This window comes from Equus caballus, chromosome 29 (genome assembly GCF_041296265.1).
Source record: "Equus caballus isolate H_3958 breed thoroughbred chromosome 29, TB-T2T, whole genome shotgun sequence".
NCBI classification, from domain to species: Eukaryota; Metazoa; Chordata; class Mammalia; order Perissodactyla; family Equidae; genus Equus; species Equus caballus.
The window spans coordinates 29,575,221-29,593,799 of NC_091712.1; the positions used below are offsets into that span (position 1 = coordinate 29,575,221).

The window sequence follows — 18,579 nt, forward strand, 5'->3', positions numbered from 1 at the left end:
TGATTCACAGAGAATGAAGTCACATTTAAATTAAAAATTTTAAAAGAAGGGTAACTACTTTTCAATTCCCTACCTTACCTTTCTTGCTGTCTCATTTACATTGCACAATTAGGAACTATGATTTGAATTGTGTTCATTCAGCTCATCATAAGAATGTTGGCAGTAGCTTTAGCAAAGAAGAAAATGCAAAGGGGATGCTAGTCTCTTGTATGGCTAGTCATGGTCTTAGTGGCAAGTGACAGAATTCGACTATGGTTATCTTAAACATAAAGGGAATGTATTGGAATTACAGGAGAGTTGGAGGACCAGACTTGGAAAACAGCCAAGAAACACAGAAGCGTGGGGGAACTAGACAGTAGGAACCATAGAAGAGGTCATACCATAGTCTAGTCCACAATCATCAATGATGGGGCCATGACTATGAACTCTATCCTTCTGTAGCCTAGTCCACAATCATCAATGATGGGGCCATGACTATGAGCTCTGGCCATCCCTCTGTAGCCTAGTCCACAATCATCAATGGTGAGGTGGTGACCTGAAGTCCAAGGAGAGTCTTGGCTCCCTGACTGCTTCATGGTAGAGAGAGGAATGATCTGGTCATGTAGTCTTCAGTAGAAAGATTTCCATAGTTTGGGATATTTCCTGAAAGAGAGGATAGGGTGCTATTAGGAGGGTAGTTTGGATGTTGGACAACCCCTTGGATGGCATATGTCCCCAACATTCAAGGACAAGCTGATCTAAAATGGAGAATATAATATAGTCTTACACTTCATCTTATCTCTTTCCACCCATATGGCTACTTAAAATGAAAAGAAGAATCTTGGATATTATCAAGTTCAAAGTCTTCGTTTGCCAGTTAAAGTGAGACTCTGAGAGGTTGTGTCTTGCCCAACGTCACCTCCAGAAGGGAACAGCGTCAGGACTTGAACCCACGTCTTCTGAGCCCACAAACAGTGCCCTTATCAGTCGGTCATGCTGATCAAGTCACAGTCACCCACTGTTAGGCTGCAATTTTAGTCGTGAATACATGGAGCATTTTCTCTGGCTCACCTAAATAGTACTCTTTGCTCTACAAAGCTCATAAATTCCCAGAGAGTGAGGACACCTGAGTTTTGTTTTTTGTCAACTCCATGGTCTTAAACAAGTTATTTAATCTTTCTAAACCTCTATTCCTTTATCTGTAAACAATGCAAATATATGCATCCTTCCTATTTTATGGCATTGTTGTATAAAATAATTGTGATAATACATAACAGAAATATTCTGTATACTTTAAAAACTTGCATGCAAGTAAAAATATTTTAAAATACAATTAAAGCGATTGTATTGACTGGTTACAATAATAATAATTTTTAAAATCCTGATTCACAGTTACCCTGTGACCTAGAGATAGGGCCATAATTCTTGTCTCTGTTTTGTAGTTTACTAGGCCAAGGATATTAATTGATTTGCCTCAAATGCCATGTGTCTAGTTAGAAAAGTCAGAAAAATGAGGAATTTTAGAACCCAAGCCTCCTGACTCAGACTATAGTCTTTTTCCCATTGATATTAATATTGCTGCACCAAATTGGTGTTCTCTTGCCCGATGCACATAAAAAGCCAATTAATTGTGGCATCAGCTTTTAAGAAAAGAAACTAGCTTTATTTTGTGAGATTGATCTGTAAGGAGACAGGGCATATGCCTTCAGAGCTGTCTCCCCAATCCAGGGCTTGGGGCACAATTTATGGGATGCAGGGCAGGGTCATCTGAAGTGTGGAGACAGATGATTGGTGGGAAGGAGAATGAAGTAACTGATGACCTGCACAATTGTAGTCAAGCTTCACGCCTCTTCACAGGCCGCATGTTCACAAAATGGCAGCGTTAGCATGATCTGACGGTGGAGTTTTTACCTGTTGATGTCAAAAAGTCACTTATTGAGCGTTTGCGCTGGCCCACTTGATGGGTTGGTGGTCTACACTGTCCTGAACTGGACAAGGGGTCTCAGTTCCTGAAAAAAATCACTCTTAGTTATTTTGTTGATAAGATGGGGTCAGTTGGACTGGTCCTGGAGGGCCTGCAGTTACATTAATAGCAACTGAGTTTGAGGGCTTATTGTGTATCAGCTCAACTAATATTTGTAATCCTCAAACCCCCCGAGTAAGTTATAATTTCCCTATTGAGCAGATGGACCCTTGGGCCCAGAGATATTATATAACTTTGCCCGAAATTATCCAGCTGGTGGTGGAACTAGAATTTAAACCTGCATCTTGCTTCCTCCAAAACCTCATTCTGTGATGTCCCACTGCCTGCTCCAACCACATCCCGCCCCAGAGTCGCAGCACTGTATTTAAGAAATGAGGGAAGTGACAGCTGTGCTATTTTGTCATGAAAACAATAATAATGCTATAATTTATTGAGAGTATTTGTGCTACGGTCTTATCTGTCTTACCTTGTTTAACTTTCGCAATATACTCTGAGGACTCTAAGGCCTAGTCAAGTTAAGGAACTTGCCCGAAACCTTGCAGATGGCAGGTTGCAAAGGCAGGATGCAAACTCACTTGCAAATCCAGCCCATGACCTTAATTGCTCACTGTAGCAGATTCTGCAGAAAGCCTAGAGTTATAACCAAACAAATTATCTGCTGAGCTTTAATGCACCAAACCGCTCTTACGAGGGTAATTTTGATTCAGAACCCAAACGCCTTCTCTCTCTTAGGAGGAGTAGAATCCATAAATTGGAAAGGCATGAAAATGAAGTTTTCAATTTTGCTACATCAATTTTTCTACATCAGCCAAGTTCATTTGCCCCTGGAGCTTTCTTATGCACTCTTCATCCATGTATTGGAATGACAAGTTTTCAGAACTGTTTTCTCTCATTTAAAAAGTTCCCTCAGAGAGGAAGGCAGGGCATAGAGGCCATCTCAACACTCTTGACCACCAGAGGGCGCTGGACCCCATAGATCCGTGCTACTCAGCGTGGTTTGGGACAAACCGCCCCATCACCTGGGAGCTTTCTAGAAATTCAGTGCCTCGGGCCCCGCCCCGATTGACTAAGAACCTTTGTTTTAACAAGACTCCCTGGTGACTCGTGTGCAAATTAAAGTTTGAGAAGCGCTCTCCTAAATCGTAACTTGGTCAGCCAAGAACCAATTGGTCCCAGAATGTTTCCTGTCCTTTAAATAGGATAATAACTCCATTTTTGAGTATTTAATGTAAGCAAGGCATTTTGTATTAATTGCCTCTAATTGGCATTCAGAGTAGGTGTTTTTAGGCCTCTTTTTCAGCTGACAAAACTGAGATTTAGAGAGATTAAGTAATTTGGTAGAAATTACAAAACCAAACGGGGCTTTCTGGATTTGAAGACAGATCTATCTTCTGACTAAGCTGTGTTAATTCCAGTTGTTCTCTCCGCTTTATGAAGTACTGTTTTTTAGGAGGTGTGTTTTAGGGTCCTAAAGAGTTAGAAAAGAATTTGGTTCATTTTCCTCCCGCCTTCTCTGTGCTTCTTGTTCGCTGAATGTTTCACACGTAAGGATTCAGTGAACGGTTATCTATCTGTAGTTAAAAAGAGTATAATAAATAGGAAAACTCCGAAATAGTCTTAAAGGTTATCGTAAATTCATTTTTTACTTAGAATAGTTCTGAGTTGTATCCATTGGATTTTAATCCCTCCAATTCCTAAACAGCTCAACTTGGCTCTTGGCAAAGCCCTGTAACTCTAGACCCACCAGTAGATGTCAGTATTTCTTTGAACACCACATGGCCTCAGGTTTTTGCCCTACCATTCTCTGTCAGTTGTCTTTGAAGAATGGGACGTGGTTTCTTCCACATTTTCACTTGGTTGGAGAACTCTTCTGAGAAAAATATCTTCAAGAGTTTAACGACCCAAAAGCAATTTTCTCTCTCTCTCTTTCTCTCTCTGACACACACACATTTTTTATGAGAAAGATTCAAATAAAGGATTTTCTCCCAAGGAGATCTTTCTGTGCAGAGGTTGAGAAAAGACATTTAAAGATACTAAAGCCAGATTTCATCAAGCCTTCTGGACGGTAAATAAAGCCGACCCAGCTCTCCAGGAGTGAAGCAACTACCGCCATGTTCAACACCAATCCAAAAAGAAGTGTCCTTGGAAGAAAGTGACTCAGAAGTCAGCAGGACAGACATCTTGCCTTGAGAACTTTTATCAGAGTTAGCTTGGGTAGGACTGTAGCTTCCTAGCAAGGCTTTATTTATTTCTCAAATTATGTTTTATATGCAAATATTTTCTGGGACCCGTTTCAGTGCTTTATTAAATGCATAAGAAGGTGAATAATTCATCAGGTTAACGGAAGACTAGAATTTAAGTTGACGTGCATTTGATTTTAGATGCTGGTGTCTGATTTGTGGGGCTTTTTCTTGCTCCTGCCAGCAGTGGATGTGCTAATAACAATTAGACTCTTCCCAGCTGAGTGCCTTTTCTTGTTTGCTTTCCAGAATGATTCTGTTCCTTTTTTTTTTTTACCTTTGAGATTAACCACCTAAAATCATTTGACAGGTATCTGAAGAGACTAACTTCCCTGACAAGGGAGGTTATTAGTAGCTTCTCAGTGAGGAAAAACATCCTGAGAAGGATTAAATAAGAGAAATACTTTCTGCATCATTAGCTGCTAGACAGGTTAAAATACCAGAAAAATATACCGTTGCGTTCAATTTGGCACTAGGTAATGACTTAATGGTTCTCTAGATTTCCGCTACTCTGTGTGGAACATTTAAGCTTTTCTGAGGCCCGATTAGCAAACAGTTTTTCTTCACTTTGCAAAAGAGGATGCAATCAGTCGTTATTTGGAAAACTTAGAAGTGCTTTGGGGTCATTCAAGAAGCCTGTTCTGTAATTTAGCAATTATGTAGGTTGATGGTGAGAGTCATTCTGTTCAAGAAGTTTGGAAAAGGAGCTGGTTTAGTATCTCTCAGAACTCATCTTTTACATGCTAGGTTTGGGGGGCTCTTGTGGTTGTTGTGGTTAGTATCCTATAGTGGTTGAGAACATATGCTTTGAATTTGGATTCAAATCCCATCTTCATAATTTACTAGCTGGTTGACTTTGTCAATATTACTCAACTTCTATAAACCTCAACTTGCTTATCTGAAAAGGGGTATTATAATGCTTGATTTATAGGATTATTGCGAGGTAGCCATCATGTAACTAGAAAAATATCTTTTCTCCATCCCATTCCCTATCCCAGGGACTAGTTTTCGATATGTGTGGGGGAGGCTAGCCTGCCTAAGATTTGATGTACTCATTCAATAATCATATGTTAAGCACATACTATGTGTCAGGCATGTGTGTGCTGAACAGTGAAGATATGGCAGTGAGCAAGACAAAGAAAGTCCCACCTGTTATGGAATTTACATTCAAATAGGGGACACAGAAAAATGATCAAGAAACACACAAATATATAATAACATTATAGACAGTAATAAGAGAAAGTGTTGGAGAAAAATAAGGTAGAGTAAAAGAAGAGAAAATAAAGACGAAAGTTAAAGAAAGTCTCTTTGAAGAGGTGAGATTAAAGGAACATGATCATTTAAAAACTTTAGCAAGGCATTCATGTAGCTAAAGAGAGGCTATCAGGAGATGGATGGATATCAAGGGATGAATGGATAAAGAAGATGTGGTATATTTATACAATGGAATATTACTCAGCCACAAAAAGATGAAATTGTTCCATTTGTGACAACATGGATAGACCTTAAGGGTATTATGTTAAGTGAAACAAGTCAGATGGAGAAAGACAATTACCACATGACTTCACTCATATGTGGAAGATAAACAAACAAACATATAAATATGGAGAACAGATTGGTGATTACCAGAGGGTGGGGGAGAACAAAAGGGGTAAAGGGACACATATGTACGGTGACAGATGGAAACTAGACTTTTGGTGGTGAACATGACGTGGTCTACACAGAAGTCAAAATACAATGATGTACACCTGAAAATTTATATAATGTTACAAACCAATATGACCCCAATAAAATTTTTTAAAAAAATGAAATGGTTGGGTAAGTAATGGATTTCTCTTCTCAAACACAGATAGAGCCAGGGCAGAGTCTGTAAAACAAGAGAATGGAAAAGGGGCAGACACCGCTCTGTCTACTAATGTAATATTTTCTCCTTACTGAAGGGCCAGAGGGATCTTTGCAGATTACGCCTCGTCTAAGGAAATATTCCTCTTTGATCAGAATTATTGTGTGGTCCTAGGAGAGGCAGCCATGGAGGTTCAGCACTCCCTTCAAGAGAACCTACTGGGGAACGTAGCTGATTGACAGTCTCAAACTGTCACACCTTGGAATCCACCTGGTATTCATTCTCAACCAATGCCACCCCTAGGCTGTTCCCAGCCAAAGACTGAGCATGGTGTGCGTGCTAGAACAGGACCATTTGCCAGATGCAAGATTGCTCTAATGGGCAACTTTTGTTCAAGACTCCCCATTGGTCCAGCCAAGACCTTTCTTAGAGCAGCACTGTAATCTGAGACTCTTCCTAACCAATTCTTCCTTCCTGCTCTCCTTTCACAGATGTCAGACCTGCATCGGGGTCTAAAGGTTCTCTCTCCCTACTTCTTCTCCAGTCCCTCTACCCTTCACAGGCATTTCACCCAATAAATTTTTGTATGTCTAATCCTGTCTTGGCTTCTACTTCTTGGAAGATCTGAACAGACAGAGTTAGGACCAGGAGTGATCAGAGAAAACCAGTGGTGAGATGAGGTCAGTAGCCCAGGGCTGATGGTAAGTGAGGCAGACACAGGGCTGGGCTTGTTAACAGGCCTAAGGATGGGGCCTCATGGGAGTCCTTCATCATCAGAAGCCAGGGAGCTACAATTACCACAATAACTGGCAAGGCTGGAAGAGCAATCAAAGGGTTTCACTCACAGAAAGTGGTGGAGATTGTTAATAGAACCTGGATTTTTTAGGGGCAAAAGAGACTGTCAGCCTACAAGGGTGCTTCTTGGCTGCTACAAGGCAAGAATGGAGGAGCTAAGGGCTGATGGCAATCACTTAATAAAAAAGGTTTCACCTCTTGCTCAGTTCTCAGACTTGAGCCAATTTTCAGATCTAGAACACAATGACTTGAGAGGTGGCTGGGGCCCTGGGAGAAAGCACCCTGAAATGTTGCAGCAATAATTTCTATAATTATTCCCAAGTCCTTCCTCCAAAGGGACCTGCAGTCATTTACTTGAGTGATTGAATGCTGGGGAAAAAGGAATAACCAAATAACCTTTTGAGGGCTTTCGGACACCAGTGTGAATTGACAATGGTATCCAGAGACATGAAGCAGTACAATGGCCCCCTGCTGGCGTGGAGGATTACGGGACCCAGGAAACATAAAGAGTCCTAGATAAAGTCCGGTTCACAGTGGATCCACTGGGTCCACAGACTCACCCACTGGCCATTTTCCCAGACCCTGACTGTATAATTGAAATGGACATACTTGACAGCTGGAGAATCCCCACGTTGGGACCATAGCCTTCGAGGTAAGAGCCATCTTCGGGAAGGACAAGTGGAAGTCTCTAAAGCTACCCCTCTCTGCCCTCCAAGCGAAGCCAGCAAATCATGAACAACATCACATCCCAGGGGTTTGGAAAAGATGAATGCCACCATTCAAAACCAAAAGAATGCAAGGATGGTGGTCTCTATCATAGCTCCACTCAATTTACCAGTCTGAGCGTTGTAGAAATTGGCCGGATCCAGGAAAATGACTGTGGACTACTGCAAGCTAAGCCAAGTCGTTGTTCCAATCTCAGGTGCTGTGCTGGGCGTGGCATTATTGCTAGAGCAGATTAAGGACACCTCAGATAAATGGTGTGCAGCCGTTGATTTGGCAAATGTACGTTGGGGGGTGGTTTTCTATTTTTATCAGAAACAGTTTGCATTCGTGTAGAATGGGCAGGAACATTTACTTACAGTTTTCCTCGAGGCTTCTATTAACTCTCCCACCCTCAGTCACAGTGAGATCCAAAGAGATCTAGATATCCCACAGACCATCCCATCCATCCACTCCATCGATGCCACCATGCTGATTGAGGAGGGCAAGGAAGAGGTAGCTAGTACACTGGAGGCCTGGCCTCGAAGCATGTGCTCCAGAGGGTGGGAGATAAACCCTGTGAGTCAGGGACCTGCCACCTCGGTAAAGTATTAGGGGTCCAGTGGTCAGGGGCGTGCCTGGATCTTCCCTCCAAAGTGAAAAGCAATGACTGCGTCTTGCATCCTTTTCCCTGAAGAAGAGAGCACCACACCTGTTAGACCTCTTTGAGTTATGGAAGCCTCATATTCCACACAGAAATGCTATTCTGGTCCATACACCAGGTAACACACAAGGCTGCCTACATCGTTGAGCCCCGGGACAGAAAAGGCTCTGCAGCAGGTCCAGACGGTGGTACAAGAGCCCTGATGCTTTGGCCATAAAATCCAGCCAGCTCTATAGTGCTGGAGGTGTTTGTGGTGAGCAGAGATGCAGGGTGTAGTTTATGGAAAACCCTAGTGGGAGAAATACTACACAGACCCCTGGTTCTAAAGGAAGGCCATGTCGTCTGCAATGGAGAATTATATGTCTTTCTAGGAACAGCTCTCTTTATGGGCCCTATTAAAAACAGAAATGGTGGGGCCAGCCAGGTGGCACAGCGGTTAAGTGCGCATCTTCCACTTGTGCCTGGAGTCGGCCACTTCAGATCCAGGGTGCAGACATGGCACCACTTGGCAAGCCATGCTGTGGTAGGCATCCCACATATAAAGTAGAGGAAGATGGGCACGGATGTGAGCTCAGAGCCAGTCTTCCTCAGCAAAAAGAGGAGGATTGGCAGCAGGTGTTAGCTCAGGGCTAATATTCCTCAAAAAAAAAACCAAAAAACCGGAAGTGGTACATCCAGAATGGACCCTGAGCAAGACCAGAGAGCACAGGCAAGCTGCAGGAGCAGACAGCCCAGATACTAGGTCACTGTCCATGGTTGCATTAGCACCCCTTCCCCAGCTGACGCTTGTGGTCATATGGGGGAGAGGTTCCATAAAAGCAGCAAAAATTTGCACTTGGGTTATAGATGGGTTGACTCAGTTTGTGGTTATAAGCTGAAATGCCTGGTGGCTTTACTGCAGCCATGGTCAGAGGTGGCCTTGAAAGAAAGTAGGGAGGGAAAAAAATCTTCCTGATGAGCAGGGTTCCAAGTGGTGCACTTGGCACAGAAGGAGACGTAGCCCGGGGTGAGACTATATAGAGATTCCTGGGCTGAGACCAATAGCTCAGCTGGCTGGCAAAGAGCCTGGAAAGAAAAGCACTGGACTATTAGACACAAGGAGTGCTGGAGTAGAGGCATATGGACGGGCATATGGGAGAGGCTCAAAGTGTGAGGATTTTTGTATCACATATTAATGCTCATCAGAAAGCTTCCTACCACAGAACAGACGTGGAACAACCAAGTAGACAAAATGAGTGAGCCAATTGACATTAGCCAGACATTGTTACTGATCTCCCTGGAACTGGAACAATGAGCATATGAATAGAGTGGCCATGGTGACAGACTCAGAGTCTACCGACTGGCCCAGTGGAATGGACTTCTACTTCCCAAGGGCATTCTCGCTACTGCTGACTCTGATTACTACGTTCAGAAAGCCTGCCCACTGCTGGGCCATGTTATAGCTTTGGGGGTCTTCTGCCCTTAAATTGCCTGTCTTTCTCCCCTGTGGGCAGCTGGTTGATGATACACTTCATCTTCTCAAGCTCTGGCCTACAGACAGTAGGCCATCCTTAGCAGGAGCATATTCACAATATATTTTCAGAACACACAAAAAAACAGTATTTGAAACTCAACTTTGTGTCATCCTGGTGGGCTCAAATAGTATGAATTCAAACGTTATTTACAGAGATCTATGAAAAAGAAGGTCTATTAGCCAAATTACGTGAATGAAGAGTTTCTTTGGACCAGGCCACCTCATAGTTTTTCTGATCAATTGCTTTTGGTCCCATCAAAAATCCCACTTGTTGTTGATTTTAGTGAAAACCATAAAATCTCATCACTACAGTAGTGTCAAGGGGGCTTTGTAGTCAAGCCAAGAAATATCATTACCCGATGGTACTGAAAGCCAAGCATAGGTCTGAGTATATCAAATCCTTGAATGGAACAGACTGGAACTTCATGGATGACATTCTGTTTCAGCTTTGCTCTGACAGATTGAAGCAAAAGAATTCAAACAGTAATTCCTGGGCTTGAAAGGTGACTACTCCAACAGCCAGAAGGATTTGCTGAAGCAGAAGACAATTGGAACAAAAATTGCCTGTTTCTGTCAAAGCCCATAGGGAGAAACATTTTGAAATGTATTCCACCTGGAACAGATTGCATTGTTTCATAGGTAGTTCATCCTGTCTACCACCTGGGGACAGCTTCAACCTAGCCATCTTTTCTTCTCACAGTAAACCAGTTTATGATCAGTGAATCACAGAGGGGAAGAGAGTTTTTCTGGAGGTGGTGGTGAGAACATTCAATTATCTGACTATATCCAGAACCCTACGCATGTTAGATTATACCAATGTAGTTTATATTATCTATATTTAATTGGAATTGAAAGATGGGACTTTTTGTGGGGGGGAGAAATAGGCAATAAATGGGAAGGAAAAGGCTTTTGAGATTGTCAAACATAAAGTAGGCTTCCTAGAGTTCACTTTAGACTGTATATTTGTATAAAATTAATTTTGTTCGTAGATGGTGAACAATTAGGTACGGAATTTGTGCATTGCCAAAGAAATCTTTGGCAAGTCGTAGGGGACATTAAAACACTCCAGTCATCATCTCTTTTCCTCAAGGAGGCACACATTGCTTCAAGTTCAGGAAGAAAACGGCTAGAAGGAGAATATTTCGTCCATATTACAGAAAGCCTTCAGAAAAAACTTGGGTATAAAATGGTGGCATTTTTCCTTTAAGGGTCCTTCTCAAAATGATTTTCCAATTAATATATGTTAGAACAATGCTCGCTGGATCATAAAGCAAATTTCCATATACTTGGTGTTATTGACTGAATGACTGTGTCCCTCAAAATTCATATGTTGAAAGCCGTAACCCCCAATGTGATGGTATTTGGAGAGGCCTGTGGTATTGTGGGGCCTCTGGAGGTAATTAGGGTTAGACCAGGTCACGAGAGTGGGTCCTCATGATGGAATTAGTGTCTTTCTCAGAAGATACCGGAGAGCTAGTGCCCTCTCTGCCATGTGAAGACACAGCAAGGTGGCTGCCTGCAAACCAGGAAGTGGGCCCTCGCCAGACACCACATCTGCCAGCACTTTGATCTTGGACCTCCCAACCTCCAGAACTGTGAGAAATAAACATTTGTTGTTTAAGCCACCCAGTCTATGGTGTTTTGCTATAGCAGCCTGAACAGACTAAGATACATGGGTTTATTTTGGGGTACACTGTTATATTCTCTCTCTCTCTTTTGTTTTTGAGGAAGATTAGCCCTGAGCTAACTGCTGCCAATCCTCCTCTTTTTGCTGAGGAAGACTGGCCCTGAGCTAACATCCGTGCCCATCTTCCTCTACTTTATATGTGGGATGCCCATCACAGCTTGGCTTGCCAAGTGGTGCCATGTCCTCACCCAGAATCTGTACCGGTGAACCCTGGGCCGCTGAAGAGGAATGTAGGCACTTAACTGCTATGCCACCAGGCGGGCCCCTGTTATATTCTCTTCATGTCTATCTCTATACCAATACTACACTATTACATTTTCCTATAGTCCTATCTGGTAAGACGTGTCTTCCTATCTTGATGTTTATTTCATCTTATCTCAAGAGTGTCTTTTCTCTTCTTGGCCTTTTGCTTTTCTTTGTACATAATTTGTCTGTAGATAGTTTTGAGTTTTTCAAACAAGAAACAATACCATTTGCAGTTAATGACAGTTTGTCTCTTCTTTCTTTTCCTATGCCTTTTCGTTCTTTATTTTTTCCTATAGCACAATGTTGGGTAGGAGCGGGGATAGTGGGCATCCTTGTTCTTCTTGAACTTAAAGGGAATAGTTATATTATTTCACTATTATTTTTTATGTTTACTCTTGGTTTCTTATAGCTACCTCATATCAAGTTGAGAAAGGTCCTTTATAGACCTATTTTCCTAAAAGTTTTTACAATGATTAGATGTTGAATTTTATGGAATATTTTTTCTGTATCAAGCTGATGACATAGTTTTCTCCTTTAATGTTAAAATATTATGTTCATCAATTTCTATATTAAAATAATCTTGTATTCCCGAGTTATACTTGACATTTATTATTTTTTATATATTTATAATACGTACATATGTTTTAAATGTATTGCTAGATTTGTGTAGTGGCAAGGAAAATATATCACTTACATCTCCTGTTTCAAGGAGCGTAATTGACTGACAGCCACAGCTCCCATCCCTCTGGATTCACCACCCAATTTGGGTCAAAGACACACTTCCCCTAGGCTGCTCCCAAGCCAGTGGCTGAACATGGTGAAGATAATAGTACTGACCCATTCCAGTGGGACATGGGACTCCTCTAACAGGTGACCGACTCAAGGAACCCCGTTGGCTTTGCCTACATCTTCTTCAGTCTACAGTGCAATCTGAGGCTACTCTTTCTATTACATACTTCTCTCTCTCCTGTCACTGGTGTCAGACCTATATTGCAGCCAAAAGGCCCACCTGTCTACTCCTGTGTCTTCCCATTTATCCTTTACAATAAAGCTCTTGTACATCTAAATCCACCTTTTGCTTTCCAAAGAACTTTAGCCAACACAACTTGGTTTGCTGATATTTTGTTAGGATATTTACATCTATATCCATGAATAAGGTGACCTGCAATTTTCATCTCCTATTGGTATTTGTCTAGTTTTGGGATTAAGGTTATGCCATCTTCACATAATGAATTAGAAAATATTTCCTCATTTTTATGATTTGGAAGTATTTGTGATGATTTGGAATTTGTACATTAAGTATTTGGTACAGCTCAACTGTTAGGATATCTGTTTTTGATATTTTCTTTTAACAAAGACTATTCAGCTTTTCTTTATCTTCTTGAGTCAGTTTTGATTGAGACTTGCAATTTCAGCCTTGACAGAGTAGCTTGTATCTATGGCAGATTATATTTTCCAAAGATGGCCACAACATTGTCTCTCATCTCACTCGCTCTTTTGTAATGTGACCTGGCCACTCCCAACATGGAGAGGCGGAGTCTATTTCCCCACCTCTGAATTTGGGTGGCCTCTGTGACTTATTTGACTTACAGGGTTATAGTGGAAATTGTGTGATTTACAGACATAGCCCTTATCGAACCTGGACATTTTGGCTTCCTGCCTCTTAGCAGTGAGTCACATTGTAAGAAGGAAACCATCCTGAGACGACGCTGTGAGATGCCGAAGCCCTGGATTATGAGACAATATGTAGAAAGTGAAAGAAGCCAAGGAACTCCGAGGCAAGAGGCATAAGAATGAAGAAGCTGTTTTGTATGTCCTGTCCAGGAGAGCCTTCAGATGACCCCACCTGCCTGCAATTGCATGAAAGATCCTAAGTAAACTCTCTCCTGCTGAGTCTGGTCAATGCACAGAACTATGAATCGTTATTCTAAGCCACTAAGTTTTGCAGCTGTACATTTCATCATGGTAATAACTGAATACCTCTCCACTCCATGGAAACACACAGAACTCTTTGAATGTTTTTTTGAGAGCAACCAACACAGTCCAGAATTGAAATTGAGGGCTCTACTCCTGGAGAGAAGGAAAGTATCTAAGATAAAATCCACATTCACCTGGTTTTTCCCACGCGGGTAATTTCCAGATGAGGGTGAGGGTGCAAACAGAAAATGATATTGTTACTGGGCCAAGTGGACAGCAATTTATTCAAATTGTTGGCTGTCTCTTAAGTTGTGTATGTTCAAGATGAGACCCCAAAAAACCCATCAGAAAACAGCAGCAGAGCAGCTAAAAACTGAACAGAAGCTAAAAACTTTGCAGAGAACCAGCACCTGCATAGTTCTGGAGAGACAGAGGCTAGAGTTTAAATTCTGCCACAGTGGAAGGGCTTTGATAAATGTACCCAGGCTAGAGCTGAGACCCAGAAATGTCCCACATTAGGGCTCAGGGAGGCACTTGAGAAGTAACTACCAGTACCGAGACAACGAAGTTAAATTAGACCAGGCCTAAAAAGGCTAAAATTACTCCTTAACAGGATCAAAGAGATCCACTGGTACTCATTTCCTGGTAAAAAGAAAACTTTTCTTCCTCTTTAGAGGATGAAAACATTGTCCAGAGCTTCAACAAGTACTCACTTAAAATGTTCAGCAGCCAGTATGAAATTATGAGGTGTACTAAAAATAGGACCAAATAATCAAAAACCAAAAGGAAGTAGACAATATAAACAAATTCACATGTGACTCATACCCTGACATTGGCAGACAAAGACCTTTAGATAAATATTTTTAAAAAATTAAATAATATAGGGGCTGGCCCCGTGGCCCAGTGGTTAAGCTCGCGCGCTCCGCTGCAGGCGGCCCAGGGTTTCGTTGGTTCGAATCCTGGGCGCGGACATGGCGCTGCTCATCAAACCATGCTGAGGCAGTGTCCCACATGCCACAACTAGAAGGACCCACAACAAAGAATATACAACTATGTACCAGGGGGCTCTGGGGAGAAAAAGGAAAAAAAAATTAAATATAATAAGAATATGATCAAGAAACCAAAGGAGAAGATAGGAAAATTTTCATATTCTGGAGAGACAGGGGACCACACTGAGCTATGATCAGCATTAGGATTGGAATCCAGTGTGCACTCCAAGGTTAGAACTTGACCCTTCCACTCGTTGGTTCTTGGTGAGGAGAACTGAATTGAAAGGAAGTGATTGGTACAGCTGCTTTGCAACACTTTTGAAGTAAAATACATCCAATGCCCTGTATACAACATTCCCTATTTGTCTTAGTCAATTCGGGCTGCTAGAACAGACTACCACAGATCCGGGGGCTTAAACAACAGAAATCTGTTTCTCACAGTTCTGGAGGCTGGCAAGTCCAAGATCAAGGTGCCAGCAGATCCAGTGCCTGGTAAGAGCCTTCTTCCTGGTTTGCAGATTTGCAGACAACTCTCATCTCATTGCATCCTCACATGGCAGAAAGCAGAGCGGAGGGAAAGCAAGCTCTCTTGTGTCTTTGTATAAGGGCACTAATCCCATTCACAAGGGCTCCACCTTATGAATTACCCCCCAAATTTAATTAATTAAGCACGTCCCAAAGGCCCCACCTTCTGATACTATCACAGTGAGGGTTAAGATTTCAACACATGAATTTCGGTGGGACACCAACATTCAGTCTCTAGCACCCTTCTTCCCCGCTAGCCTGGTAAACTGTGAAGTCGGTAAGGGAGCAGACTTTGTGGTCGTACAGCTGGCCTCGAGCACAGGGCCTGATACACACAGGGAACTTGAACTTTCTAAGAGAGCATAGCTTTATCCTGGTCTTCTTGGACTGAGGAAAATCCTCATCTGAGGGCAACCTGTTAAGTTCTGCTGACTCTTCTTTTCTTTTTTTTTTTGAGGAAGATTAGCCCTGAGCTAACTACTGCCAGTCCTCCTCTTTTTGCGGAGGAAGACTGGCCCTGAGCTCACATCCGTGCCCATCTTCCTCTACTTTCTATGTGGGACACCTACCACAGCATGGCGTGCCAAGCGGTGCCATGTCCGCACCCGGGATCCGAACCGGCGAACCCTGGGCCGCTGAGAAGCAGAACGTGCGAACTTAACCGCTGCGCCACTGGGCCTCGTCTAGGGCCTTCCACGGCTATCTGCTCACCTCCCACAGTGCCCCAAAAGAAATACTTACCTCATATGATAGCTGCTTGTAGAAAGTCTCCACAGGATTTATTTCAAACTGTTCTCATCCTAGAAAGGGGATTTTAAAAAATGGAGACCTTAGACAGTCACAGATGGCCACAAATCTTTAAGCAGTGTATTAACCATCAATGACTTTGCAAACTTACGGCTTTTTGAAAATCTCTATCGCAGACCTATTGCGAGTACCGACAAGGAAAGTGTCCTCCAAATGTTGAACTGTGAGCCTGTTATGGGCTGAATTGTGTCCCTTCCCCCATTCAATACTCATATATTGAAGTCCTAGCCCCCAGGACTTCAGAATGTGACTGCATTGGGATTGATAGGGTTTTCAAAGAGCTAACTAAGGTAAAATGAGGTCATGCGGGTGGTCCCTAATCCAATATAACCAGTTTCCTTATAAGAAGAGATTATATAAGAGAGAGAGAGAAACCTCAGAAGAAACCAACCCTGCCAACACCTTGACCTTAGACTTCAGCCTCCAGAACTGTGAGGCAATAAATTTCTGTTTTTGAGCCCCTCAGATTGCGGCATTTTGTTACGGCGGCCCTAGAAGATTAATAGAAACCCTTTATTTAGCTGAAGTCTGACAGGTTGGATAGACAGCCTTCTCTCAGGCATAGCATCTGCTTTATCCTTGTTTTCTTCAGGAAAACAGGAGTGGAAGCTGGTGTCTTCCCACCGACCCCTGGCCCCCTGCCCAGTCACCGCACCCACACTTACTCCCTTCCTCTCCCAACCTCAGACAGGAGGTTTCCTGTTCCTAGGCCTTTGTCAGAGGCTGGTCGTGGAAGGTGGAGCCTCCATCGGGCATGCTCGACCTAAATCAGACATGGGTCTCATTCACCAGCCACCTTTTCCATCTGCCTCTACTGTGAGAAAACTTAGCAGGACTTAACTTTCACATTATTTCCATGGAGTTCTCAGTCCCCTTGGTAACTTTTTTCAGACTTACACATTATGTGACATGAAGTGTGACATCACTTCCTCCTCCTGGTCCTTTTTTATCTCCTTTCATGTTGGATTGATATTATACATGAAAGAACCAAGCATTAATCTTTGCTTCACCATAGGTGGTGAGAACATAGTTTCTTTTTATTAGTTTTTTGAAGTGGAAGATAAGGAAAATGCTAATGATATAATTAAAGATAAAAATAAAAAAGACTTAAAGAGATTTGAATTCCCATGAGGTGAGCCCCTGGGAGCCTTTTCATGAAAGGCTAATTTCTGACAGTCACTGATAAGGGAGGCCAGCTCATCTTTTCCATTTCAGGGAGGTGATTTTTACAAAGAGCTGTAAGGGATTTTCAAGGACGGGGAGCCCACTAGTCTCAAGGTATATGAACAGAACTCCTTGTCATCCTGGAAAAAAACCACAGCTTGTTTTGTTTTGTTTTTAATAATCAAGAGTCCTACGCTTGAAGAAAAGTGCCATGGGGCTGGTGTCTGCCCTGGATGATCCTCATCAGCCAGAGGTAGGGTAGAAATGGAAGAGGAGACAGGGCTTAGGAGACTGAGAGAACACAGTGAGAATGGCTAAAGGACAGAAAACAAAACGAAAAATCAAATGGAAAAAGTTTCCTAAGGGTGCAAAGACCTGGATGTTTACTCTGATAATGCTGATTATGCCATTTAACATGTCAGTTGTTCAAACACTCAAGGTATCTCAGGACGAATACCCTTTCCTCTAAGATTATGCTAAGGGTAGGATGACCAGACATGACCTATGGTCCAAGCTGGTACAATCATGGTACACTATGAAAGAGGGCACTATTAACACGTAAGCATAAATCAAGACTGCCCTAGGCAAACTAGGATGTAAAGTCACCCTAGGGAGGGGTCCCTTCCACAGCCAATCCCTTCTTTACTCATGCAGTGCCCACAGTAACAAAAACGATGACCATCACAGCTAAGGTGACAGCTAAGGTCTCTTCACATGGTGCCTGGCACTTAGGTTGGCTTTGCGTGGACTATCTTACTATTCCCTTCAGCAACTTGAGAGAGAGGTGGATGTAAACACCTAAAAATGACTACAAATGCCCAGGACACCATTCCTGGAGAGGGGTAATGTAATCCAAGAAACTGGGACTCAGAGATGTCCAGGAATTTCCTCAAAGGTTTTCCTCCAGAACACACACACTACCAACAGTGACAACTCTCTTGCCTCCAGGCAATGCCCTCACTCTTCTATTTATCTAATCTCCATCTGTCCTCCTAAGGCTTTCTTGTGCTGCATGGCCTATGGGAAGCTTTCCATGACTGCACCGCTTCACTCATTGCTCCAGGCCTTGCAACCTAATTGCACTTGCATTTAGCATCATTTCACCCTGTGATTCACGGGAATTAATCTCATCTCCCAGAACAAAAAGTAGGGATTTTTCTTTGTGTCTAATATCATTCCCCCAGACACAAAGGTCTTTAAAAACATCTATAGCTATCACATATAGATATATACATACATAAACACAAGATAGTTTCATACGTTGAAACTTGATGAACTTGTCCCATTTCTCTGCATCTTGCTAATAGAAGATGCAGCCCCTCCTCTTGGCCATTGCCCTCTGCTTTAACTCCCAAGGTGGAATTTGTGCTACTCATATGCTGCACACACCAAAAAAACAGCTTTCATTTAGTCGAAGTTTTTAATTTTAGGAAGTCCATTTGTTAAAATTGAAATCACACATGGACGTGGACCCAGCTGAACTCATTTTATGAAAAGACTTATGATCTTTTTTGTACAAGTTAT

At 42.5% G+C, this 18,579-nt stretch overlaps 1 long non-coding RNA gene across 1 annotated transcript; it reads right to left on the bottom strand.

Annotated features, from left to right (window-relative positions):
• Positions 1 to 517: 517 nt before the first annotated feature.
• Positions 518 to 16,767, bottom strand: LOC138921386 (uncharacterized). The gene is made up of 3 exons (XR_011433921.1): positions 16,557 to 16,767; positions 15,826 to 15,884; positions 518 to 642 (listed from the first exon to the last, which is right to left on the bottom strand). It is a non-coding gene; the product is annotated as an uncharacterized lncRNA (long non-coding RNA).
• Positions 16,768 to 18,579: the final 1,812 nt, after the last annotated feature.